The sequence below is a fragment of the Apodemus sylvaticus genome, chromosome 4 (genome assembly GCF_947179515.1).
Source record: "Apodemus sylvaticus chromosome 4, mApoSyl1.1, whole genome shotgun sequence".
In the NCBI taxonomy this organism is placed as follows: domain Eukaryota; kingdom Metazoa; phylum Chordata; class Mammalia; order Rodentia; family Muridae; genus Apodemus; species Apodemus sylvaticus.
In genome coordinates, this window is record NC_067475.1 from 65,913,245 (window position 1) to 65,939,209 (window position 25,965).

The window sequence follows — 25,965 nt, forward strand, 5'->3', positions numbered from 1 at the left end:
TCAGAAATAAACTAGCTTGAAATTGAATCTAGAGTATCCAGGGCAGCTTGGAGCCGGTCCATCTTGAGTGCGCAGCTCCTGTAATGACATCCAGTTTCTTTTCACTTTATGTGTACAGCTTTGGGTGTGTCCTCGGGCCCCCTGTCAACTTCCTCATCCCAGATCAGCAATAAGAACTCTCAGGTTACAAGTAAGAACTGAAGCCATATTGCTTAAACCACCTGTGGGGTTTAAATTTATAATATATATATTTTCTAAAATGTTTTCAAGCTCATTAAGTGTCCTTCACAGGACTTGTTCACGAGTCATACCACAAGTGACTCATATGTGAATTTCACAACACTCAAACTGGCCCACACCCAGTCCAGTGACATAAACCCTGGTGCTGGTCTGATACAATATCTTGGTTTATACTCTAAAGTTTCTTTTCTTTTTTTTTTAAGATTTATTTATTTATGTAAATACACTGTAGCTGTTTTTAGACATCAGAAGAGGGCATCAGATCTCTTTAGGGATGGTTGTGAGACACCATGTGGGTGCTGGGATTTGAACTCATGACCTTTGGAAGAGCACCTCACCTGCTTCTTCTTTTTTTTAAAGATTTATTTATTATATATAAGTACACTGTCGCTGTCTTCAGACGCACCAGAAGAGGGTGTCAGATCTCATTATGAATGGTTGTGAGCCACCATGTGGTTTCTGGAATTTGAACTCAGGACCTTCAAAAGAACAGTCAGTGCTCTTACCCACTGAGCCATCTCACCAGCCCTACTCTAAAGTTTCTTAATGCTTACTCTCAATTTAAGCAACTTTCACAGATCACATTTTGGGTCCTCACACTTAATTATTTATTCTTTCATTGGGATGGTTTAAAGGGAATTAAAGATATATAGGCATATACTTCTATATGCCTCTGTGTGTGTGTGTGTGTGTGTGTGTGCCTAATTATATGCTAGTTGGTGTTTGGGGTTTGGTTTTGGTTTTGCTAGCCCACTAAATTCTATATTGACCCTGATAGTTGATACCACTCCTGTAAATAGACCTTGGGCTATTGTAGGCAGAAGGTTGTTTGACAGATCATCTGTTTTCAAAGAATGAATACTTCCTGTATTCATCAGCTACTTCCTTATCCTCCTCTCAACTCACACAAAGGAATATTAAGATTAATGTGAGACTCTCGGTTCTTTCTTTTTTTTAAGATGCTGAATTCTTTATCAAGGTCTTTCAAAAGAGTCAGTCTGGCCATCTCAGTTTTGCCGGCCCTAATTAGATGAAGCTACTGAGCATAAATCACAGTTTCAAATCAACCTCAGGCTGTGTGCTGGCTGGGTGAAGAAAGAGAAGGAGCCATTGTCTCTGCTTCTCTGGCTAACTCCAGGACTGCCCTGTGCTGGACTCCCTCCAGGCCCCAATGAGTACCATCACAGCCTTATATTATAGCTCTTCTGGGACGTTAGTTCAGCCCTCATCACCAGTATCCAGCTGTCCTCTGTGAACAAACCCTTTTCTGTGGCTTCCACAGCCCCACATGGAATGTTCCTCGTGCATTCCATATCAGGACAACACAATTTACATAAACACTCATGATAAGCTCTTGGAGTCACTCTTGACCCCTTGTTTCCCACCACGCCTCATCTTCAGCTGGTTGCCATCACGGTCCCGTCGGCACTGGGCTGTTTCGGTAGTTCTTCTTTCTCCCCATCTCCACTGCCTCTCTTCCTGTCTTCATCCCTTCTCCCCTGGACCAGCCTTAGCATTCTGGTCCTTACCACAGTAATGTCTTACCTGGATTCAGCTGCTTGTCTTCCAGACTCCAGAACCCAGGTACCCCATTGCCCATTGCCTCACAGGCTCTGTTAGCATTCAGAGACTGTGCTACTGACCTTCAAAACATCTCCTCTTTCTTAATAAAGACTATAAGACTTTTTTTCCCACATAGGACTTGGCTAGGCTCAGTAAAAATAACCCAGTAAAAAATCACCCAACATGCCATCATTTCTCAGCACCCTGAACCTTTGCCATACTCCTTTCTTGCAATCAACCCCTGCCCTCTTCTACCCAAGGAACTACTGGTGTTCACCACCTTAAAGTTCATGCTTATACTTCTGGGAGGACTCCTGCACTCCAAGCACAGATCACTACATTATCTAGAGCATCTGCGCAACCTTTGAATGATGTCTGTGGGTGATTCATTCAACAGCGGTTCTGTGATCCAGACACTAAGAGTCTAGGGGCACCAAAAAATGACCTTGGCGTCAAAGGTCTTCCCTTTGGATAGTAGAGAAAGATGGCCGTATAAATACTAGATACACTTACGTATTTAAAAACAGTGTTACAAAAAGTGCTGCAGTTTCTGGCTCTAGAAGCCTGGACAGAATACACTGGAGAGTAAAACAAGGGAAGAAGGTCAACTCAGCTTTCAAGAGGAAGCAGAGAGATGCAAGGCTACTGTTACAAAGGACACCACCTTCCTAGTGGGTGACAGAAGAGGCCATGACAGGCCGAGGACGGTGTGAACAAAGGCCCGGCAGGACAGCTGCATGCTAAGCCAGGAAAAAGCCACTTGTGCCTGGGGCTTGGGCACCAGCACAGACGCTGCACAGACGCTGGAGAGGACGTTTCGCTTTATAGGCTTCATGGACCCATTTTTGAGTTTTAAGCCGGCACTGATACAGAGTGAACGGTGTTTTTAGAGGAATCATTTTCCCAACGCTGCACAGAGAGCAAAGGCAGCTTGAGGCGTGGTGTAAACATCTTCTGGATTTGCAGCTCCCCGGTGTGGTGTCACGCGCTGTGTGACTTTCATTTCTAGCTCGTCAGCTTCTCACACGCTCACTGGCTGGCCAGTGAGAGGCAGGCTTTGTGCTACTGGTGCTGAGCATGGGTCTGTGTGGGGAGCCTTGCTCCAGGTTTGCTGGGCCCCCTCTCCACGAGGGATCAGGGAATCTCCTGCGCATCTGTGTCTTCATCTTTAAGAAAGTAGCCCACACAAAGTCATCTTTCAGTTCTCTTTTGCTCTAACATTCTGTGATTGTACAAGGGAGGTTCCCTAATTTTTTTTTTCAGCCAATATTTGGCAATACAAATAACCGTTAAGAGAGGTGTCAAGAAATTAGTGTACCATGAAGCACAGATTAAAAAGAAAACATTGCATCAGACAGTGGTTCTCAAGTTTTGGGTCTCAGCCCTTCGGGGGTTGAACGATCCTTGCACAGGGGTCGCTTAAAACCATGGGAAAACACCAATATTTACATTATGATTTATAACAGTAGCAACATTACAGTTAGGAAGTAGCAGCAAAAATAATTTTATGGTTGGGGGTCACCACAACACGAGGAACTGTGTTAAAGGCTCACTGCATTAGGAAGGTTGAGGAGCACTGCATAATTCTGGTGGTCTCTTCCGTGGTCATTACCCTGGCTAATCTCTGCCTGCTGTCAGATAAAGAGCTGTGCCCTCTGAGCTTTCTTTCTCTTGAAAGGAAACAAATAGAACTTTGATGATTGTTACCAAATGTCTGTAAGGAGTAAGGCCAATACATTTTGAGAACACCGGGGGCTTGAGAGAACCCTGTGGTGGTGTTCCCTGAACTTAGTTCAGTCTTCTTCTTCTTCTTCTTTTTTTTTTTTTTTCAAGACAGGGTTTCTCTGTGTAGCCCTGGCTGTCCTGGAACTCACTCTGTAGACCAGGCTGGCCTCAAACTCAGAAATCCACCTGCCTCTGCCTCCCAGAGTGCTGGGATTGCAGGCGTGCGCCACCACTGCCCGGCTTCTTAGTTCTGTCTTTACCAGCTCTCCAGAGTACATAAAGCTCTGTCAGGCTCTCCATGAGCCAGACATAGATTTTTTTTTTTTTTTTTGCCTGCAATTGATTTAGTAGAATATGCTCTGATATTTCTGAATCATAGGCATGTTACTAGCCTGACCACCAGAATATAAAATTCCACATCAGACCTTTTACTGTGGCCCAAAAGAGGCAAATATTTCTTTTAACATCCGAGCTATTTGGTTTTTATATTAATGGGACTCCTCCCCTCGAGAAACACCTTTTGTGGAGGGGGGCTCACTTGGCTGAGTACTTGCCCAGCCCTGGCTTTGAGCCCCAGCACCACACAAAGCAAGGATGAGATGAGTGCACACACCTGTGATCACACTACTCAGACTGCAGGCAGGAGAATCCAAAATTTAAGGCCATCCTCGACTATGTAGTGAGTTCAAGGATACTTTACCCTATGTGAGGCCTTCTCTTAAAACATAGACGAGGGACTGGAGAGGGGGCTCAGTGTTTAAGATCCGTTGCTGCTCTTGTAGAGGACCAGAGCTTAATTCCTGACACCCATGTTGAGCAGCTCAAAGCTGTCCAGGACACCAGCACCAATGTAACTGGCACTCTTTTGGTTTGCATAGCCACATGTATGTGATCACACACACACACACACAGGCAAAAGTAAGAAAAACAATTGTTTTTTTGACAGAGTCTCATTATGTAGCCCTGGCTGTCCTAGAACTCTCTATGTAGACTAGGCTGGCCTCACACTTACAGAGTTCCACCTGCTTCTGCTTACTAAGCACTGGAATTAAAGGTGTGAACCATCACACTTAGCAAAAGTAAAAGATACCTTAAAATTCTTTTCCACTGACAGAATAATTTATTTGTTTGGGAATAGGACTCTACTATGTAAGCAGGCTAGCCTGGAACTTAGCATATCTCATCTTACAGAATACTAGATGATAGGCATAGGCCACCACACACACTACATACAGCACTGATCATCTGCTTTTCCACAGTTTGGTTTTCTTAATTAAAATGATAAATTTTCTTAGTATACTTCTCTGTCATAATTGATCTCCATCGATGTTGGGATAAAGTTATTTACGTTTAACTTATTAGAGACATTTCTTTTCAACTTTTAGAATGCCATGACTTGTTAGCTTTTTCTTAAGGAATACTATTCACTCTCTGTTACTGAGCTCTTGTGTCTAATTGTCTAATTCCTTAACCCAAGATCTATATTTACTCAAAAAACCCATGAAGAGACGTCTCACTTGTACCATATTTTCATAATAAATTATGCCCCTGGGTTTCTTTTTACTGAAAAACAAAGCTGCTAATTTTGTGCCAGGGTATAATTCTCTAGGTTGGCTTGTAAACCAGCCACAGCAATGTGGAGATGCTGTCACCAGGGTGAACTTCCCTTAAATCAAGAGGAAGGGAGGGAGGGAGATCTGTTTATTTCTTTGGAGGCAGAAAAAGAAACGGACACAGACGGACACACACGGACACACACACACTCACACTCTCCACCTCCTCTGCTCCACACCTCTCCCTCTTGGCTTGCTGGCCTCTCTCAGGCTCCAGTGGGACTGGTCGGTCGGCTTGCCATGCAGCAGCTGGTTGGGCTTTGACTTTTCAGAAACTTTTCAATCTAGAGAGTAAGGAATAGAGGGTTTGGCTCTAGAGTATCACCTAAGAAACCAAGAGTGACATGGGGGTCCTTCCCACAGAGTCAGCTCCCTTCACCAACTTCAGCATCCCGGACTTGAGTAAAAGTGCAGGTCCCTGTTGTTACCTCTAATCCCACTCAGAGCACCTAGAGGTCACTCACTAAGCTGCATATTCAAGAAATGTGGGGCTAGGCCTGGCAGGCACATGCCTGTTCATAGCTCTTGGGAGGTGGAGGCTGAAAAAAGGGGGGGACTTCAAGGTTATCCTTGGCTACAAAGTGAATTTGAGGCCTGGCTTACTAATGACTCTCAAAGCAAAACTGAAACAAAATAATAGAAAAGAAAGAAACAGGGAGGTATAAGGTTACTGATGAGGGAGTGTGGCTCAGTGGGGAGAGGCCCTTGCTGCCAAGCCTGACTACCTGAGTTCTATTCTGGGAACCCACCGGGTAAAGGAAGAAAACTAACTCCCAACGAGTTTGCCTCTGACCTCTGTACACACGCTAACAAAAATAAATAAATGTGATGAAATATATTTTAAAAGATAATAACTAAGAGTGAAGAGATTCCTAACGAGGACACTGATACAGCTCTAAATGGTATGTTACAAAACTACTGTAGTTCATCCCAAAACTCACCCAAGCATAGCTATCTCAATATCATTCTGGCTTCTCAGTGATAAGAAAAATCAAAATAATATTCTCAGGAAAAATCTTCTACCTACAGGCTAATGCTTGGTGCCTGTTTTCTTGTCATCCAAGGCTCAAGATTATAACAAAGTATTCATGCTGTAGGCAAAAACTATTAGATCTCTGTTGTCACAGTGCGAGCCTATGTGCATGGACCCGGGTGCAGTCCCCAGCATCATACAAGCCAGGCATGGTAACAAAATATAATAACAATGAAACAAGTTTCTCTTCTCACTTTAGACTCTCACTGTTCTCCCATCTGCTTCTTTTGTCTGATTTTCCCCTAGTGGTACTGAGTGTTCTATCAGTCCTTGGAGGATAAATGGAATTGTGTGTTGATTTTAAAAAAGTTTTTAAAAATAACAGTAAAGGAAAGATACATGATTGCTGTTTAGGAAGGTCCTGACGCCCACACCTCAGTGTAGACTACTCTTGGCCACACTGGCTCTGCATTGCCTTTGCACCATGCAGCTCAAACTCGCTAAAGACAAGTTCTTCAGACTGGAGGCGTGGCTTAGCAGTCAGAGCACTTTCAGCTATTGGAGGGGACCCAAGTTTTAACACCAGTACTCATGTCAGGCAGCTCACAACCACTTGTAACCCCAGTTCCAGGGGATCGGATGTCCTCATCTGGGTACTGCTGGTACCTATGTGCTTGTACACACATGTGTGCACGCACACGTGCACACACACACAGATGTAGACACAAATAAATATAATCATTAATATCGTTAATTAAAGAAAAGCCGAAGGTTTTGAATGAGGAGCCACACATCTTCATAAGCACAGCTTCACCTCACTGTGTTCTTAAAAGGCTACAATACAAACAACTGCAGCTTGCGGAGAAACGGAGCAGAAAAAGACGAATCATTTTTTAAACTAAACTTGTCAGTTGTAGAAACAAACCTAACAAGTTCCAGTGGCAATACATAATCATCCAACAGAGGGGTGCCAAACACGTAAACACATCTAAGTGCTGTTTTAGTAAACCATTTGCTCTGAGAATGCAGACCAAGCTCACGACGCCAGGGAGGAAGCCTGCAGCGTGTGTCTACAAGCCTGACCGCCTGGGTGTGAATCCGGACTGTCGTTCCTTACCTATAAGTTCTTACACAACCTGTGGCCCCAGTTTCCTCTCCCTGTAAAATGGAAACAGTGGCAACACCTGTTTCGTGGACTTGGTTGAACAGGGAACGGATTAATGCATGAAAAGGGATTACAGCATGTCTGGCATACAGGAGCAGCTACTAAGTGTAAGGCTGGCTCACAGTGGCGCTGCCCTGAGAGTCTTTGTAGCCTTGAGATTCTCTACATTCTTACTGGGAATAGGACTTCCACAAAATGGAGGGGACAGACCTGGAAAGCTTTCAAGTGAGCCCTAAAATCTGTCTCCTGGAACCCACGTGGTTTACATTAAAGCAGAAATTGACATTTTTCCCAACTAGAAATAGTATTTTTTATCATATAGGCAAATTTGTTTTTGTTTAAAGGTGAATTTTAAAATTTCAATCCATTAGGATATGTTGGTAATATTAATTTTTGTATCAAGAGATATTAAGGAAAAGTGATTGTTACTTCCTGTTATTTTTGTTGTTAGAAGTGGAATTATGTTTGTGTGGGTTTGTTGAAAGATTACTTTCTTGCTTTTTCTAAGGTGTAATTTCCCTCCTTGTGTTGGCGTTTTCCATCTATTATCCTTTGTAGGGCTGGATTTGTAGAAAGATATTGTGTAAACTTGGTTTTGTCAAGGAATATCTTGTTTTCTCCGTCTATGGTAATTAAGAGTTTTGCTGGGTATAGTAGCCTGGATTGGCATTTCTGTTCACTTAGGGTCTGTATGACATCTGCCCAGGAACTTCTATCTTTCATAGAGTCTCTGGTGAGAAGTGTGATATAATTCTGATAGGTCTACCTTTATGTTACTTGATCTTTTTCACTTACTGCTTTTAATACTCTATTTGTTTAGTGCATTTGGTGTTTCGATTATTATGTGATAGGAAGAATTCCTTTTTTGGTCCAGACTATTTGGGATTCTGTAGCTATCAACCAGTGGTCTCTCTAATTTGGTCATTGGAGAGATAAGTCCAATATTGTACAATCCATATACACTCTCTGCTTGTTTGTATGTGACAGTGTCTTGCTGTGTACCACATAGTGGTCTTGAAATCATGCTTCTCCTATCTCAGCCTCTCTATAAGTAGGATTGTTTATTTGAGGTTTTTACACTATACTATAGTTTTCAGAACAGCTTACATATTTCAAAATTATTTATTCAGCCAAAAGAAACGCTGACAATTAATTTGGGAAGTGGCTTGTAAGAGAACAAAGAGTGAGACTGAATCTTTTGCTTGATATTTATAATTATTGTATCAATTTTGAAGAAGATGACCTTGTAAGTTGCTCTTTTTCTGAGATGAATGCTTTTCAAAATCATCACAGCCAATGAACCAGAATCTTACCCTCACTTTAATTTCTGTGCCACCCTACAAGCAGAACAATTGCTCACTGAAACAGTTGATGAATGTCTCCCTGGACAGACTATCTTAATACACACACCATTTCTTGTATGAATGTAACCTGTTCCCTGTGGGCTGAGAATGATGACAATCAAGTTCTCAAGTCAAATATCTTTGACCATAGCAGAAAATCTGTATCCAAATAATTCATTCCTTGTCACGGCAGAACTGTCAACTCTTAGCTTAGCTACTATGGAGATAAAATCCGTTGGTGGTGTGAAGAACATTGAAGTACAGCCTTATTGCAATGAACTCCAATATCTAAAAATTGTTCTTATTTTGGGTTTGTAGCACAGTAAGAACTAAGATTTTAAGTTCTACTAAAAACAAAATGAACAAACAAACAAAAAGACTTTATCTTTTTATGTTCATTTAATAACATGTCCATAATTGGTATAATATATGTATATATATTGTGAATAGAATAAAAAAATAAAAAAATTTAAAAAAAAGAAAGAAAGGTGATTTTTTTCTTCTTCCTCCAGAACTTATCCATTCTCCCATTCTTTGTCCTGGTGTAACATATGTTTCAATTAGAATAACTGGAGTTCCCTAAAAGGCAATGAGGGGAGCTGCCTGCCACTGACTCTTAACTACCCAAGTTGTTACTAAGAAAAAGTTTCCAAATGGCAATGTTCCTTAGGAGATTCATCTCTATTCCATTCAGCAAGTCAAGGGCCCAGGACTATTGATTACATCAGCTCTGCTTCCTGGATTCACTTTCAGTAATGGAGAGGAATCTTTTGGCCAGAGAGGACAGGAGTGACCGACCTTACATCCCTTCTCGTGCTGGGTCAGTGGGGCATGCACCCTGACCCAGAAAGGAAACACACTTCTGGGTTAGATAGCTGCTGAGCGCTGCTTCTTAGAGGGTTAGGGATGGAATCCTCCCTGCAGACTCAGCGGCCTGCCTGATCCCTCCCCTGGCAACGGTGCAGAGTTCTCACCCTGCAAGACGGCTTCCTCACTGCAACCAGGTGATGAGAACGTGAAAGTGGGTCATGTTCTTCCTTCTCCTGCGGCTGTTTCTCCTCCATGACCTGAAATGTGCTTCTTAAGTCAAGTTCATTTGGATACACTATTACTCTGAGAGATGAAAATCAAGTTTCCACATCACCCTGTGCCATAGTTATATTTGTAGGAAATATTTATAAAATAGATAATTTGTTAAATATAAGTGATTCTAAATTGAGACTAGAAAATAAACCCAACAAGTTGGGGAGATGGCTCGGTGTAAATATGAGGACTTCATACGATGCCCAGCGCCCAAGTAAAAATACTTTGAGTTGTGATGCCTACCTAGAATCCAGCCCTGGAGAGGCAGAGGCAGGAAAATCTCTGGGGCATACAAACCAGCCAGTCTAGCTAAATCAACAAACTTCTGATTCAGTGAGACACTCTATCTTAAAGAAAACAGTGGAGAGCAATCAGAAAAGACTCCTGGTATCAATTTCTGGCCTCCGGAGAGGCACACACTCATACACACATGCACACACCGACACCCACACAGAAAAGAAACACATATTCCATGAGTAATGTTAAGGTTGTCTAAGCCTTTCCACCCCCAATCTAACACTACTGCCTAAGTAGAGGCCTGCCTCTTGTAGGCACTGTATTGGTCAGGCCTGGGCCAATGAAAACCACATCTCTAATTCTTTTCTTGGGGGCGGGGATCAGGAAATAGTTTGTTATTTCCAGTGCCAGCACCCAGCTCAGTCCCTGGCACACTGCCTGGGATATGCAGAGCATTTGGTAAATACTGATAGAATGGTAGACAGTTACATTGCCACCCGTTCCCTCAAGCCAGTATGACTGGGGATGAATTCAGCTTCCGGAGGCTCACCGCATGCAGCTGCTCAGCATCTTCCCTTCCCTTGCCACATCTGGATGGCCCTCCTAGGTGGTCCTCTGATCTGTCCACTGCCCTTCACCCTGTGAAGGCTGCAGTACAGTCTGCCACGGTAGCTGATGGACACAAGGAGAGCCAGAGCTTCTTGCAGGGCCCAATAATTCCTTTTCCTCAGACTAGGCCTGTTTTCAGAATCCCCTATAGTGCCAGAACCACGCCCATTCTGTTGGGGCCTGCTGCCGAGCTCCCCTTCCTAAGGCTTTGCTGGGCTCCCTCACTTGTTGCTTCAATGACGCTCTCAGAACCCTCTCTGTATCCCAACATCTCTCTGGCCCCTTTGTGCCACAAGGTATTTTGCTATCATGCTTTATGCTAAAAATCCCAGTAGGAGTTCAATGTTAGCATAAATTTGTTACAGGTTTGCCAAAAGTGGCAAGGACTTTTCTGTTTCTTCCCTGGTTTGCAACAAGCTAGCCATAAGTTCACTTAATTTCCTCCCTTAGAGGGCACTGTCTTTTCGCATTTGATCATACAGACCTCTTCTATTAGTATATTTAATATTTTTAGCACTGTCTCTTTTAATTTTTAATTGGTGTTTATGGCTTTTTACTTTTCTTCTGTGTGTGTTTACATGATGTGTGCATATGTATACATGTGCACAATGTGCATATGTGTGTGAGTGTGTGTGAGTGAGGGTGCATGCTTGACAGCATGTATGTGTAGAATTCACAGGACCTCACCCAGTATTGGTCCTTACTGTCCAACTTATGTGGGGGGGTGGGGGTGGTGACAGGGTTTCTTTATTTGCTGCTGCAGGAGGGACAGTGCCAAGGAATGTGAACTCAGTTCCTCATGCTTACAGGGCAAGTACTTTACCCACTGCACAGTTTCCCCATCACTGCCCCCCAACCCCGCCATATTTCTTATCTTTCTATGTTTGTCTCTTCTACCTACCACCCTTCTTTTTTTTCTCTCGAGTTCTGATCATTTATCTGTTACTCTTAAAAGGCTTTCTTCCCTCCCCTTTCCCCTTTCCTTTTCTTCTCTTTTCTTTCTTTTCTGCCTCCCTTGTCCTCAGAAGTAGAAGCTCCCCATGAGGGCAGCTCACGGCTCCCCACAATCTGTCCCTGACATTTTCCTCTGACTTCCTTTATTCTCTTGGCTAAGCGTTCGCCATATTTTGCAGTCTCTTCCTTGTTTGTTCGCTTGTTTGCTTGTCGGCTTTGCTGTGTTGTTTCTTCAGAGCACTGTGTCAGTGCTTGTGTTTCAGGACAGGGGTGTGACAGGGCGCCAAGCACTGGGTGCTTTGGCTCTGGGCTTCTGACCTTCTTTGTTTAGGGCTTTCTGACAACACATTGGTGGACATCATCTTCTTCAGAGATACTGAAAACTTTCAGATTCTGCTGGCTCTCTTGGTTCCCAATCCCTGGGGCACAGTAATAGCTGTCAATCCAGCAATACCCTTCTGTAGGCATTTTTTTTTTTTTTTGCAACCTACTTTTTTTTTTTTTTAGACAGGGTTTCTCTATGTAGCTCTGTCTTTCCTGGAACCCACTTTGTAGACTAGGCTGGCCTCGAACTCAGAAATCCACCTGCTTCTGCCTCCAAAGTGCTGGGATTAAAGGGCATACCACTGCCCTGCGCAACCTACTTTTAAAAAGGGTTCAACTTCTCTTCTACCCAACCACGCAGCAGAAGTAGTGGAAGAGAAAACTTATTAGGATATGGGGGAAGTGGACCTGTTCAGCAATAGTTTTTGGGGGGCCAGCATGATCCTCTTTGGCAGCAGTTCAGTCCCATAGCAAGCACCAACTATGACTCAGCAGCTATAGACCAGTCCTCCAGGCAGGCAGACACCAGGCACGAACCAGGAGCTGTAGTTCAATCCTAAAAGAACATCAGGCTCGCCAACCAGCCTGAGGTGAGGCTGGGGAAGTGCCAAGCTGCCACGGGAACCTTAGGAGCAGTTCTTCGGGTTTCTCTCAATAGTGTCATCATTACTGCAAGTTGAGCTCAACAGCATTACCCGTAATGTGAACCAATACATGTGTGTCATTAGTGAAGAAAAGCAAGGCAAAACAAAGCAAGCCAATGCTCGGCGCTCGGCTCCCACTGTCTGCGGGGTCATAGTTACACTCCTTTATCATGCATCCTTTCATGTGTTTGCTGCATCTAAGCAGTCTTTCACCTGTGTGCCCCTGAGAAACATCATTTGACATAACTGACTTTCCAAAGAACTAGGAGCTTCCACTTCACCCTTCTCTCTGTTTTGTACAATAGCTGGGTTGATGGCACTCAGGTTGGCATCCACAATGCTTCCCCAAACAGCCTTGCACTCACCTCTTCTCCCTGGCTGATAACAAGAATGTCTGTACTCAGGGCCGGAGAGATGACTCAGCAGTTAAGAACATTGACTGCTCTTCTGAAGGTCCTGAGTTCCAATCCCAGCAACCACATGGTGGCTCACAACCATCCGTAATAAGATCTGATGCCCTCTTCTGGTGTGCCTGAAGACAGCTGCAGTGTGCTCACATATAATAAAAAAATAAATCTTAAAAAAAAAAAAAAAGAATGTCCACACTCAGCAGCAGGTGCACTCTGCTGTGGGGCAGACCTGGCTGTTGCTCCCATGACTGATCACACCACGTAATCCTTCTGGTCCTCACCCAGAGCACAAGTACCTGCTTCTCTGTCCAAGTGCTCTTCAGAGAAAGTCTAAAGCTTGAGTCCATCATCCGCCAGGGCTGTGAGAAGGAGGTGTTCAGCTTTGTCTCAAAATGGCACCAGAAAAAGAGCTCTGCTTTTGTTGGCCAGGCTGGCCTCAAGTTCATGCTCGCCCTGTCTCAGCATCCCGAATGCCAGCATTGCCACCTGTGCCCCCTGTGCTTCCCTTGCTCCTCCGTCCCTCCCCGCCCATTTCAGCCTCACCTGTTAAGACTTTCCCCAGCTCCTGCCTCAGCTATAGGAGGCAGACATTCTACAGTTTCTTACACAGGCCTTACTAGCTGTGGTCAACTTAATATCTATGCAGCCAGAGGCAAGTTGCTTCTTTATTCTAATCCCTCAGCTTCCTAGTATAAAAAAAAAATTAAGCATATCAGAGTATTTCCATTGTAGGGTTGTTACAACATAAGGAAAAGTCCTAGGTTTCCCTAGTCTATAATTAAAGATTCTGATAGTTTTTATTCCCCGCCCTCAAATATTTCTGAGAAACCCATGGAGCAGATTAACTCAAGGTACATTGAACACTCTGTGCCCGCTACTGATTCAAGGCACACAAAGATAAACAAACCAGGACAGTCCTTCCATGGTATTTATATTATAAGATAAGAAAAAGAACAACAACTGTGTCCTGGCTGGTTTTATGTCAACTTGACACAAGCTACAGTCAGCAGAGAGGAGGGAGCCTTAATTGAGAAAATGCCTTCACAAGACTGGGCTTCAGGCAAGCCTGTAGGGCATTTCCTTAATTAGCAACTGCTGGGGGTGGGGGGCAGCCCATCATAGGCGGTGCCATCCCTGGTCTGGTGGTCTTGATTCTCTAAGAGAGCAGGCTGAGCAAGCCATGAGTAGCAGCCAGTACGCAGCTCACCTCCATAGCTGTATATCAGCTCCTGTTTCCAGGTTCCTGCCCTGCTTAAGTTCCTGTCCTAACTTTCTTTGATGCTGAACTGTGATGTGGAAACAGAGCCAAGCAAATCCTTTCCTCCCCAAGTCTCTTTGGTCATGGTGTTTCATCACAGCATTAGGAACCCTGACTAAGACAACTGCCCAGTAAGATAGAAGGCTCAGTAGTAAAAGTCCCTGCTGCCAAGATTGACTGCCTGAGTTCCGTCCCCAGGCCCCATATGAGAGAATGAAAAGCTGATTTCTTTTTCTCTGACTGCCCCATATGTTCCTTGGCACACTCATCCACAAACACACACGTAAATTAATTAATTAATTAATAAAAATAAAAGAAAACTAGTAAAAAAAAACCCCCCAAGGAATCAAAAGGATTGAAGAACACAAAAAGGCAGAGTGCTGTGGAAAGCTAAAGTAGGAGGTACTAGGGTATGGCCAACAGTGAGGTCCCTTTGTGTGTGTGTGTGTGTGTGTGTCCCTACCTGTGTGTCATGTGGCCAGACCAGACAGGCGTTCTAAAGCCAGAGCTATCATCCTCTCGATCAGTGAGCTTGGCTCCTGACAACAGCTCCAATATGAGTTAGAGACCCCGAGCAGGGCCTGAGCAGGGAGCCCTTGTGGCTACCCCAGTCAACGATGCTTTTCAAAAACAGGAAGTAAGACAGTCTGTGTTTTCAGCATCAATGCTCACATGAAGTGTTATACTTAATTATACAATTAAGAGAAATAATTGCTAATGCCTTGTAAGAAGGCAAAGGCCTTGAAGAAAGCTTCTCCTGCCATCGTAGCTGATCTGTGTTATTGGTTCTCCAGGGTACCAAGGACCATGGCAGCCCGTAGAAGGCCTGACAGCATCCTCTTTCAAAGCAGGAAATGGAAAGCTCTCCTCCTCACAGCATGTTCAGGTACTCTTTGGGTGGCTGGCCCCAGAAAACAGTTGATATTACACAAGGCGTGGTTTTGTTTTTCTCTGAGAAGACACACATTGGGTCATGGCTTAGTCCTGACATGAACTGGCCATAGGCATGGCCTTCGAATGTCAAACATTAGCCTTGTTATTAAGACTCTTTCGTCCACTTGCTGTGTCCTCTGTGAGACTCCATCTATCTGCCAACCATCTGTCTGTCTTGGAAACCTCACACATTTCTATCTGTCTACTCCTAGGAAAACGCTAGTGGAGCAAAGATCTAGGATTTCCCCTAGCAGAATTCTCAGTCCCTTGTAAAGCAATGGATACCCACTGATGCCCAAGGAAAAGGGATACTGACCTCTGCGTGACAGACCTCTTTGTCCAGAGTCTGCTTGGCTAGAACTTTGTACTGTGTAAGTAGAAATTGTATAAAGCTCTTAACATAGATCTGTTTGGTGTTCAAAAATTAGAAACTATCATAACCATTTAGCTAGTACCTTAATGAGATACTTTACATTTGCTGTTAATAAATAAATATCATTTATGGGCAGCAGATTTTCTCAGTGGTTAAGAGTACTGCCTGCTCTTTCCAAGGACCAAAGTTCCATTCCCAGCACCATATGAGTTGGCTCACAGCCATCTGTAATGCCTGCACTGAAGAGTCTAATGTCCTCTTCTGGCCCTGGTATGCGCCCACACATAAGTGACATATACTCGCACAAACACATGCACATATACATACATTTAAAAATAAACATAAGGGCTGGAGAGATGGCTCAGCAGTTAAGTGCCCCGGCTATTCTTCCAGAGGACCCAGGTTCAATTCCCAGCAACCACATGGCAGTTCATATCTGTCTGCAATTCCAGTTCCAGGGTTTCTGACACCCTCACACAGACATACATGCAGTCAAAACACCAGTGCGTGTAAAATAAAAATAAATTATAAAAAAAATAAATAAAATAAAAATACATCTTTAGAGGTGCTTAAGATCACTTACTATTTTTCAGAGGACCGAAGTTTGGTTCCCAGCACCCAGATCAGATGGTGCACGTCTGCCTGTAAATCCAGTTCCCGGGAATCTGGTGTCCTCTTCTGGTTTCCATAGGAACCTTCATTCATATGAATAAACACACACAAGTACAAATAAGTAAAAAATAAAATAAATCTTAAAAAATTAAATAAATTGGTTATTCATATTTTTTCTTTGAAACTGCATAAAATCATGTACTATATAATTAGACACACAGTTGTTTAACAAAACAACACAAGTCTTGACTACAGCTGCTTTAGTAATCTTTCTCTTACTGAAGCCCCTTCCACATGTGGCCTCTGCCTGCTTATAGCCCCAACCATTTCTCTAGAATTGTTCTCTCTGAAGTCACTAATGTCATTCCTTCTGAAGAGCAGAGGGCCTGGGAGGGAGGGCACTCTGAGGTAGATGACAACCTGGAGCAGACTCTGCAAGAGTGTGTCTTGGAAGACCATTGGCTTCCAAGGTGAAAGAATGATCCAGAACTAAGGTTGGGTCCAACCACTCTCTTTTCCCCAAGAGTGGGGGGTCCAGCTAGCAGCCAACTCACCAAAAGAGAAGAAAGACTCCAAACAGGTGCAGGCTGAAGAATCACAGTAGGCCCAGAAAGAAGACAGCAAGGAATGGATGATGGGAAATCCAAACTCACAAAGCCAATGGTGTGTCAGGCCGTGCTTTTTCTGGGAATGTCTGGCCACAGATGTAAACCCGCAGTTATCTCTGCCAGAGATGAGAGATGGCTCCCAGGAGCACTCCTATACTGGATATTCTGTCAACAAACTGCCCGCCACACCCAACTTCCTCTTTGAGGTGAAACTGCCCCACCCACAGCCCCCTGTTCTGTGTGGCGGAGCTAGGTTGTTCTTTGCCCAGGAATGGCCCCTGATTGGACCAGGGAATGTCCCATCACCTGAGGGCTGCCTCTCCAAAACAGAGTAGAAAAGATGGGCTTCATCACGGATTCCATCCTTCGGGGACACTGATCAGAAGGCAAGAGATAAAGAGGCATTTATTTGTCTACAGAATGAAGCTGAGAGGAGACATAGAGTTGAGTGGACCCTCAGAGGAGGGTGGCAAATCAAGTCTGTGAGAAAGCACAGACTTCCTGTTCTCTCCTCCTTCACTCTCCTTTCTTCCTCATGGTCCCTACCTGTGACCATCCCCTACCAGAACAGTACGGTGAGAATGGGGTTCATGAAGAGGCAGCAATTGTGAGGTAGAGGAATGGAAGGGAGAGACCTGCACAGAGAGGTTGAGCAGTGGGGACCTCTAGCCTGAAGGTCTTGTCAGTCCTTCCCTGTCACCTGGATGCGCTTGTCTTAGTAAACCCTGTGCCCTTCATGAGGCCACACCCAACTATGCTGAGTTCCTATGTGCTAAGCACCCGACCAAGAACTAGACACAGTTCCAGGATGGATCTGGGATCCATCAGTGAAGGGATGGACAAAAACAAATGCTTATAGAAGAAGGGATGGATACATATAAAAACCGGGGTCTGGGGATTTATTTAATCAGCTCTTGTACAATTACTGGGAGATTGCCCCTAATCTATATTTCTAACAATAGACTGTCTACTTCCCAGCTACTTCCCAGATACTTGCTGTTTGAATATTGTCTGGATTACTTTTGCTCCAACAGTCTGTCCTAGGGGAGTGTTTCACGGGCATGCGCTCCTGGTGCACCACGGCTAACAGATACTTCCTTTTCTCTCCTCCTTCACTCTCCTTTCTTCCTCATGGTCCCTAACTGTGACCATCCCCTACCTTCCATCTCCCTCACCCTCACCTCCCATCCCCTACCCCATCCCTCCATCCCCCCAACCCCATCCTCCATCCCCATCCCCTACCCTCCAACTCCCACCCTTCATCCCCCCACCCCCACCCTCCATCCCCCAACCTGTAACTGAAACTTTACCTACCCTATGCTCCCAATAATTGACTGTAGCCAGTTTTATTTCATCAATAGCTTAAAATTGGGGAGCTAGGTTTATATAGCATCACTTGGTTTGTAGGAGGATCTGCTCTTGGTGGTGGAGTAACCAGATCTTGGATTAGCTAGTATTTATCATCTGAATACACAGCAGCACCATACCAATCCCCAACAGTCTCTGATTCAAAGGACAGAGTTAAAAGATCTCCTCACTGGGCACCCCATGACTTATACCTAATTTCTGCATTCACGAGGCCAAAGCAGGAAGGTCGCTGTGAATTTGAGACCAACCAAGACTACATAGAGTGTTTCAGGACAGCCACAAAGTATGACTACACTGTCTCAAAAAACAAAGGAATGAGAAACCCACTGCAGACAGGAGGTGGGAAGCCCACTTTACAACTTGGCTTTGTTATTGACTTATTTGGCCTTTGGCACGTCTCTCAGTTGTGAACAGATGATAAAACAGCACCGTGGTCATTACATTTTGGCAAGAATTACAAGGCATCCTATACCCAGATCTTCTCTCTGAGGGCCAAAGCCATCCAGAATCGGAAGTTCTCAGGAAGCTTCTTTCTGCTTGGCGCATGCTTTCCCAGGCACTGTCTGCCGGCAGCAGTGCAGTAACACTGCTTAAAAAGTGAGAATATGGTTAGCGAAAGCCACGGTCACTTAGAAAAGCCCTTCTGTAAGGAAGGAAAAGCAGTGTGTGCCCTCTTGGGTGGCACAGAAGGCAACTGTTGGGTGTTGGTACACAAGTAGGTGTCTGAGCTGAGGCTGCAGGCCTTCCTGGCAGGAGTGAGGACTGGTTTTCACTGCTGCTCGTTGCCTCTCCTGAAGCAATGGCTCTGGGCTGGACCGCATGTAAATGCAGGCCTCTGTCATCTGGAGAGGACAATTGAGAAATACTCAAGTGAAATGTCCAGGGTGAGCCTGGTGCTTTCTGTGCTCCAGCTTCCTGGATAGGGAGTCAATATACTTGGGAATTCCTGTTGCTGGCTACGCAGCTGACAGCTGACTATCTCCGACTTGCAGAACACTGGCTGAACTTCCAGGCTAGGGGGCTAAAGTTCGCCAGCTAGCGCCCTCAGGGCTATTTGCTTTCCGTCACTGAAACAAAGTATCTGAGGCAAATTAACTAAAGGAGGAAAAGGGATATTTTGTCTCTTGACTTCAGCTTTTCAGTCACCTGGAGGGGCTGCTGTTAGGCCTGTGGTGAGAGTTCCTCTCCGCAGGAGCTCCTGGCAAAAGAAAGCTGTTCACCCATGGTAGCCAAGACCCCAAGAAGAGAGAAAGAGGGCCCAGAATCCCAATAACTCCTTCACGTACAACCCCCAGTGACCACCTTCCTTCCGTTAGCCCCATTGCCCAAAGGCTGCACGGCCTCCATAGTTGATGACTAATTCAGAGGACATTTCATACTCAGACTGCAAGAAAGGTTTGATGACATCCTGGCAGAAAACCGGTTCCATTTTCTTTTATATTTATTTTTATTTCATGTCATGTGTTTGTTAGGGGATAGATTCTTACTATGTTGGCCTAGAGCTCACTCAAAGGAATTTCCCCTGCCTCTGCCTCCAAGTGCTAAGATTAAAGGTGTGTGATATCAACTGACATATAGGGCCACTGTGAGAATTAAATGAAAAATAAAAATAAACATAAGAATTTTCACAGTACCCAACACAGTAAATAATCAATAACACAACCCAAGCAGCTGTTGTTACTGTTTAAATGTTTTCATGTCTCAGGTTTTTTGATCCAGCTCAGTAATCTTTCTGGAGACTTACTTCTCCAGACAGTTAGTTACCTCTTGTCTCCTTCCCCAGGGATTCTCAAAGGCAGGCACACACGGTAGAGACCAGACCCAGGCCCTGGAGACTGAGAAGCAAAGACTTGCTCAAACAGGGCAAAGTCAAGGCAGAGTTCAAAGGGTTTGAGTCAAACCCTTAAAAAAATAGGCAGATCCTTTCTCCACATAAAGCTCTGTTCCGCTTCTATTCATAAACTTAGTTGTGGGCATTAACGATCATCAGCCACCAGGGGAACCTGAGGTTCGATCCTTAACTTCTGTCTGTGCTGTGACATTGCCTCTTATCTAATCATTAGATTCTGAAATGTTCTCCTCTTTGTCTCTTCCATTTCATATTTTTGCCCCACATCTTGTTGAGAGTCGTCTAAATGTGTAATAACCCAAGGCCAAATCTCTGGCTCTGAAGCAGTTTGTGGCAAAGGCATACTCCTATGGCAGGTTCTGTATAGAATTTTGGCTGCCTCAGCTTGTGTGGCCCAAAAAAAGAAATTGATAGCTACTGTGGCCACTGACTTGCATTGGCCAGTAGAACATAGCATATGGGATACATCTTAATTTGACAGGAACCTCTGAGAGCTACGATGCTATCCCATCATCTCCAGCTCACTGGCTGTAATAGTCCCACGGCCCAGACAGGACAGCAACCAGTCTATGATGTGCAAATCATAAACAGAAGATAAATATGTTTGTTGGTAGGATGTGGGGTCATTATTACATCACATCCTATGTAAAAGTGATTCAACTCCTGGAGGATTATTGATGGGGTCTTCAAGCTAATGAATGGTGTCATGTGAAATCCGTGGGCCACAGTGTTCTCCTACAAAGGAAGTAACCTTGACCTTCTGCTGAGCATCATTGGAGCTTCAGACACGCAGGAGGCACCAAGAATGTTCTACCGGACAGAGCTCTATTTTGCAAAGTAAAGCTTAACTGTTTTGGAAATACAGGTTTCCGAAAGGAGCCGAGAAGGTGAGATTTCTGCCGTGGGTTTAGTGTGTACATAAGTTTTCAGAGTGACTTCTAAAAGAATCGGTGTAATGCTAGAAAATCACAGCAACAGCAGAAGAAGCTGGGGGTCGTTTTGAGGAGGCCTCTGATTTGTTACTTTGCTTGTGACTCAAACCAAGTCTGTTCCAATTCTCCACTTAGTGTGAAGTGTAAATATAATTGTCAGAGTCAATATAGCACAGAGGCGAACCCTAGACTCTGGGATCAGCAGTGTGAGTTGGGCTCTTGACTGACATCTGTTTGCTGTGTAACTTGATATGATTTTCTTTCCTTTTCTGCTGTTGTTTTCTGGACGAGGATAGCATATGTGAAATAACACAGAGTTGTGATGGTTCAGTGAGTCACGTTCAATGCGTGCAAGGTGCTTTCAACTACCCAAGAGTAGGCGAGCACAGCAGATCTGTCTCAGCATCCTTACCCACTACACCACACTGTGACAAAGGAGCGAGTTAGGCAACTTCTTGCTTCATGTATATGGAAGCAAGTAGTTTGAGAAAGAGTCCCAAATCGAGTAACTCTTCAGTCATTTGAAAGTCAAATCCCAAAGCCTGAAGCGTTTCCCACTGTGCCCCAGGTATGGCAGGAAGACAAGCTCAAGGCTAGGAGAAGAGCTCTTTCAGAGATAGAAATGGAGGCCTGAATCCACCCCGCTTGTGTGCTCCCGAGGGGTAGTGGAAAGCTCTAGTGAACAGGAGGCAAAAACACGACCTTTACCTCTGACCGGCTGTGCAAATCTGGGCAAGTCTCTCAAACATCCTGCCGCTGTTTACTCATCTGCAGAATGGGCACACACACACACACACACCCTGCTGATCCTCACAGAGTGTGGTCACAGTCTTTGTGAGAAAATGTATGCAGGGGAGGAACGGAGAGGTACAGAACTGGGTGAGGAAGGTGGGGACTCCCTGCAGCTGTTAGAAGGCATGGCAAGACCCCTCCATTCCTGTCTTGTTTCTCCTACAAAAGTGAGTGCGTATGGAGTCCCCACTTGGCCATCCCATGACCATGGTCAGCTGAAGCTGGGGGGCACAACGGAGGCTCCGGACCATAAGGGTGGGCGTGCTGCCTGGGGTCAGGGTGGACAATCTGGGAGGGGACCCTAACTTGAAGACGGCAGCTGCTGCTTATCTGTAGTCAGCAGCCCAGACAGATGAGGTGTCCGTGGTGACCTTCCTGCCTCAGTGAGTGTGGGAACTCGGGGCTTCCCAGGGTGAGGGAGTGGGAACGTAAACATCGCGGCTCCAGCAAGGGCATCTTGTCCTCCCTCAGTACTGCCCCATCGAGGAGGAAGCACCGAGCATGTGGTCCAGGCATGCTGTGTAGCTCTGCAGAGGGAAGAGAGCCTGGTTCCCTGGTTCGGGTGGGGGCCGGTAAGGGGGCTGGGAGTAGGATGGGGAGTAAGGGAGGGTGACGATGGGGAGTGGGGGAATTGGGAGGAGAGTTCAGAGTCCAAAACGATTCTAACTCCTTTAAAGGTGGACACTTCCTGACAAAAGGCCAGCCATTGGCATGCTGTCGAAGGGGGTGGAGGCAGAACGGATCATCCTGGTGGGACCCTTGCTTCCCTACTCGGGCTCTTCAAGGTTGTGTTCCCTCTGCTGTCATGTTGCCCGGTCCCTGTGAATAGCAGGGACCCCACATCTCTTCCTAGATGAGGACAGCAGGCACAGTGAACAAAAGGAGGCTGGAGACTGGCTACAGGTTCAGCTACCGGAGGTCTCGCACAGCTCAGGGCTGTCGGGACGCACGCTGATCGTCCCGATCACCGCTGTGTGGACTGCACAGGGCTTCTCCGTGCGCTTGAGCATCTGCCACTGCCTCTGCATCTCCTTCATGCCTGATTTCTCCAACCAACCGCACTACTTAGAGGATTCTCTAGCAAAATGGCAGTGTGTCCTCCCCGCCCCCCCCACCACCACCCTGGTAGATGATGTGTTAGATCTATGTGTCAGGCTTCCTTAAACATTTTCCTCTCCATTTTTAATGTCAGCCATAGCCTGCTCTGCATTTGACAAATACACTGCCTGCATGCCTTAAAGGTGCAGTGGATGCACCAGTCAGCACACACGATAGAGTGGATGATTTCTGTGAGTGGAGTTCTGTGGTCTGGCTGGGGAGATGTTAGAGCTTAAACAAGTACTCTGGTGTAGCTCAGGCCCAGGGACCCGTCCTGCATGAAGATGGGGTGGTGGATTTGAGAGCAACAGGTAGAAAACAGTGCAAATGAAAGGTAAAGCAGGGGGAGATGCACTCTGTGAAGGGGCTGAGGTGCAGCAGCGCATTTGAGGAAGCGAGTGAGAGCAGTACAGCAGCTTGTGGTCCAGGCCCCGGCCCTGCCCTCTCCCTTGAGCTCTGCTGTGGCTGGAGACTTCTGCCCTACTCACCCACCATAAAACCTGTCACAGAAATCCTTCCTTTGGGGTACTTCCTTTTTCCTTCTGTGATTTCAATCTCAAGGGACAATTTCCTAAAATGGGTCTGAAGTCTGAAAACTGAGATGCTCACCTCACTTCCACCCTCCTCTGAGATCATCATCAAGGGACTTGACTTTCTGATCTGTGGCTCGAGGGGTAACGTGATTAATAATAATAATATGCTAATAATAATAACAACAACGCACGATGAACATTTACTCAAAGGCCCGTAAGTGCTCTCTATTGTTTATTACAACTGATTCTCACACGTCTTGTGAGAGACGTGCCCTCTTATTCTCATCAAAGGTTTCTTGGAAAGTCTTAGTATGACACTCACCATGGATGTGTTTTATAACTATTAAGGTAGAGGAGATACTCAAACAATATTATCAGAATTTTCAGCAAGTATTACTTAACTAAATCACTCATTGTTCAGTGTCCCAGTGGTATGGAGAATGCATGATTAAAGGAATCTCAAAATCATTTGCTCATTGCCTGAATGAATGAACAAAAAGTGAGAATGAAAGATCTTATCATCCACAAACTGAGCGAATGACCAGCCATTCCCAAACATAAGAGGGAAGAGTCCACAGATGCGACCCGAGGTCACAGAGATAACGGTCTGAGGACCACCAGTGTCTGGAGTGAGGGTTTAGAGTCAGCAGATGAGGAAACACCGACGTCTGGCTCACTGCTCACTCGGGACAAGGGTCTGCTTAGGCTTATAACAGCAGTCAAGATGGAAGCTGAACTCAGAAGGTTCTAAAGTAGTGGCTCTCAACTGGTGGGTCGTGACCCTTAGCGGATCAAACCTCCCTTCCACAGGGTCACCTAAGACAATTGGAAAACACAGATATTTACATTATAATTCATAAAAGTAGATAGTTACAGTTATTATTGCATAGCAACGGAAATAATTTTATGGTTGGGGTCAGCTGTATTAAAGGGTTGCAGCACTAGGAAGGTTGAGAACTCCTTCTCCCCAGGCTCCAGTTCTTCTCCCTAGTAGATGCATCTTCCGTTTCTGCCATTTTAACAGCTTTTTTTTTTTTCATTCCAAACTCTAATTCCGGGTGTTACTTATACATGATACAATAATGATATACTCTTAAATTGTCAATTTCTAAAAATACATGTTGGTATACCACACTAACATGAATATGCATGTACACGTGGAGGGATGTGTGTGGATGTGTGTGTGTGTGTGTGCATACATGCACGAGTGAGTGTGGCTTCTTTCATTCACATCCCTGTTGGCAAGAAGTGGCATGTGTTGGAGCACAGACAGCAAACACAGAGGAGATGAAAGACAACCGTGGTTTGATGCTCATAGATCAGAGGGAGGCAATGACTAAGAGAGGCAGTGAGGCGAGCAGGAGTTAAACACAAGCGTTCTGCGGGAGGACAGTCCCTCTAAAGGACGGCAGCCAACATCTGCCTAAAATCTTCCAAGTACTCTGAGCGTCAGCAACCCGCTTTCCCCTCACACCTTAGGTAGAATAGCCTAGGGGTTAGCTATAATCTGGATGCAGAACTATCTTTCAGCAGTTGATTGAAGCTGAGGGAGTCACAGGGTCTCTCCATCTCCACCTCTTCATCTGTAAACACGAGGGCTACTGCATGTCCCCTGCAGGTCCCTCAAAGATAAAAGAAAACTTTAGGGGTGCCTTGCACTCAGTGTGTGCTAAGTTGCTAGTAGATGCTACTTCATAGGTGACAAAGCAGATATTTGGAGCAGACAATTCTTCAGGGCCCTGGCTCGTTCCTGGCAGTGCTGGGGAGCCAGTCTGGCCTAGACATTTATTCCCACAGAGAGCCAGTCTCATCCTGGAGTAACATTCAGGCCTCAACAGATTTCTTTTGTAGGTCCTCTTTAATTTCTCTGCATTTCTCTGCCAAATTTTCACGTCTGTAAGTTCAGAATTCCAATGAAAAGATTAATATGGAACCTTCTGGAAAAGTAGATGTGGGATGACCCTAGGAGACCCAGATGGGGGGGGGGGCATGCTTTGTCACACCCACTTCGTTTGTGGACAGGAGGATTATTTACTTTGTGGGTTGATGTGATACAATCATAATCCCATATTGGCACCACTCTGCCATTTCCGTACCACGGTAGGTGTGTGCTCAGGCTGTGTAAACTCCGGGGAAGTTGGGCAAACCTTGTGCATGCCCAGGAGGCATCTGTGCATCTTAGGCCTCCGTCTTGTTTCATCCCCTCCAGCATTAGGGAACCACAAATATACAGGGGTTCAACTGTCTTCTCTAGCGCTCTCATTCTGGAAGGGGTGGAGACACGGATAAACTAGGAGTCAGGGAAGCAGGCCTTTGATCTGGGAGACAGTGGCTGGCCACAGGTCCCCAGGCTTCCAGGCTCTGCCCTTATCTCTGAGTGAAAAGAGGACTGTCAGGTTTATGGAGTACCTCTCCTGCTAAGTGCCTTCATCATATCTCTTTGTTTAATACCAAGAACCCTGCTAGATAGCAATGCACATCTGTGTTGTACAGATGGGAAGATGGATGGTCAGGCCTGCTGTGCTTGCCCAGACCTCAACAGCATTAAAGAGGAACTTGAGATGGAATCTGAATGAAGAACCATCTAAGTCCAGATTTGAAGTGTGAACTACTCAATCCATTCCCTCTGCCATGAACTTGGGTTCTGGCTGTAGGCTGAAGCCCGAAGCACCTAGAAGATTCCCCTCACAATTAATTGTATCAATTGTAGACCTTGATTATATAAA

At 45.2% G+C, this 25,965-nt stretch overlaps 1 long non-coding RNA gene across 3 annotated transcripts; it reads right to left on the reverse strand.

Moving 5' to 3' along the window:
* Nucleotides 1–894: 894 nt before the first annotated feature.
* LOC127682913 (uncharacterized) lies at nucleotides 895–16,842 on the reverse strand. Of its 3 annotated transcripts, XR_007977452.1 has the most exons (4): nucleotides 16,614–16,842; nucleotides 16,031–16,142; nucleotides 9,597–9,689; nucleotides 9,059–9,161 (listed from the first exon to the last, which is right to left on the reverse strand). It is a non-coding gene; the product is annotated as an uncharacterized LOC127682913 (long non-coding RNA). The 3 variants fall into 3 exon arrangements; XR_007977453.1 differs by lacking the exons at nucleotides 9,059–9,161; nucleotides 9,597–9,689 and adding an exon at nucleotides 895–5,425; XR_007977451.1 differs by having other exon boundaries at nucleotides 9,056–9,689.
* Between the last annotated feature and the right edge of the window lie 9,123 nt (nucleotides 16,843–25,965).